Source organism: Sapajus apella, unplaced genomic scaffold (assembly GCF_009761245.1).
Source record: "Sapajus apella isolate SASKATOON/1434 unplaced genomic scaffold, GSC_monkey_1.0 scaffold36, whole genome shotgun sequence".
Lineage (NCBI taxonomy): Eukaryota > Metazoa > Chordata > Mammalia > Primates > Cebidae > Sapajus > Sapajus apella.
Genome location: NW_022436976.1, coordinates 8,354,259 through 8,356,503, shown reverse-complemented (window position 1 = coordinate 8,356,503; position 2,245 = coordinate 8,354,259). Strand labels below are relative to the sequence as shown.

General features: G+C 44.7%; 1 pseudogene; it reads right to left on the bottom strand.

Moving 5' to 3' along the window:
• Positions 1 to 696: 696 nt before the first annotated feature.
• Positions 697 to 1,455, bottom strand: LOC116563800 (annotated as a pseudogene).
• Between the last annotated feature and the right edge of the window lie 790 nt (positions 1,456 to 2,245).

The following is a 2,245-nucleotide window of genomic DNA, read 5'->3' as shown; positions in this document are numbered from 1 at the left end:
AGAGGGGCTGCCACCTCCTCTAGCAAACACCAAAGATCTATTGCCTTACGTCCTAGGGCTACTTGTGGACCAAAAATGGAACTTCAAGGTACTGCTAGGAAAAGAATGGCAGCAGATCAAGTTTTCCAGATAATGAATTCCAACTTCAGTAAGTGGGTAAGAGGTTCATGACACAAATATATTTGTGTTAGGTGAATCAATCACCAGGATACTAAGATCTGCTACTTTCACAAACTGCTCTGAGGCCATTTAAATATGGAAGGAACTTCATAGCCAGCTCTTCTGCTCCAGGCTCCTTTTGAACTATTTAATGTGGTGTGGAAAATGTCAGCTTGCTGAGGATTTATCATCTCATTAGAGAGCTCCCTGGGAAGGAAAAGGCTGACATTTTAAAAAAGGATTTTCATTAAAGAATTCAATAGGGAGTTGATTATGTTGCAGAATCACATCTTCTTGTTTTGTGACACACTGAAAACAAACTTTAGAGCTTTTTCATCTCCACTGTACAGAGGTCTGATTGCTTCTGTTTAAAGATGGGGATCCAGGGCCAGGCAAGGTGGCTCGAGCCTGTAATCCCAGCACTTTGGGAGGCAGAGGAGGGCAGATCACCTGAGGTTCAGAGTTCAAGACCAGCCTGACCAATATGGTGAAACCCTGCCTCTATTAAAAAAATAAATAAACAAAGAAAATAAAAGATGGGGATCTGCTGAGAATTTCAGCCAGCTTCTTCAGGTCTGTCTGAATACATGATTGTTTCTTCAGTGCCAGCTTTGGCTAGACTGAAAGCAAAGGCTCATTACGGTGCTGTGTCCCCAGGCAACATAGAGGGCTTTGTCATCTCAGGCAGTAGAATGTGGCCACATACACCTGATTATCAAGAGCCTGAAGCAATTCCTGGTGGGCTGGTCCAGTGGTCAAACTGAAAGCCCCTGGATATACCAACAGCTGGCAGCCTCTCTGTGTATAGATCTGTGCAAGCTCTGCAAACCGGATGTCGTAGCCGATGCCTAGACTCATTCTGCAGTAGGGAGTATCAAATATGGAGAAACTATCCCCCAGACTCAATATTTTAAAGATTCTTGAAATGTCATTTTTCCGGGAACACCAGTGTCAAGCAGACGGACCGTTCTGTGCTTTACTAGTAAAGTTCCATGAGGTGCAAACACAGCACAGCACAGGTGTTATATAATTTCCCGGCATCCTCTTCAGGGATGGAGCCTCTAGTGAGGCTGTACTTTGCTACTTCAGAAAGCTTCTGTGTGGATTTACCAGGAATTTTCGCTGCATATTCAGGAAAATATTTTGTGCCATATGGAGAATTAAAGCATTCCAGCAAAGAAACTATTTTGGCTCCTTGCACTGCTGTCTCCCGGACAAGGCTACAAGCTCCAGTGTTGTTATCTGATTTGATAAAGAAGCTTGAAGCTGGATGACGGCCAAGTGGAAAGTTGCCATAGCCCTCCTGGGAAGCACCAGCAGTGGAACTGGCTGAGTGCAGGTGTGCCTATATTACTTTCTAAGTCACCGAAAATAAAACAAAAATGTTAACGTTTATCCTAAAGCTTTTTTTTGATTCTTGCTCTGTCACCTGGGCTAGAGTGCAGGGACACGATCTCGGCTCACTGCAACCTCAGCCTCCCGGGTTCAAGCGATTCTTCTGCCTCAGCCTCCCAAGTAGCTGTGATTACAGGCATGCACCACCATGCCTGGCTAATTTTTGTATTTTTAGTAGAGGTGGGGTTGGCCAGGCTGGTCTCGAACTCCTGACCACAGGTGATCCACCAGCCTTGGCCTCCCAAAGTGCTGGGATTACAGGCATGAGCCACCGTGCCCAGCCTCCTGAAGAATTCTTAGACTCTCCTCCCCCAGTATATCTGCTAACCTTAATTTGAGAAGCATGGAGTTTTCAGGACTGTATTGACGTGAGAGGTGAGGGAAAAGGAAAAAGCCTGATACGACGACTCCACGAACTCTAGTCTGGGAGTGCTTGGTGATTCTATTCACTGAAATCAGGAGTAAAAAACAAACAAACAAAAAGATACATTCAGAAGAAATGATGAGGTCAGTTTTGTTCAGTCTCAATTTGAGTTTCCTGCAATATATTCCCTTTCTGGTAGAGTAAGCTGGAGTTGGAGATATTTGGTAGTCAACAACGTCTGTGAAATTGGGAGTGTTGATGTGGTCACGCAGGAAGAACATGCAAAGCTAAGTAAGAAGGGAAGTTAGGCGAGGAAAAACAGCGTAG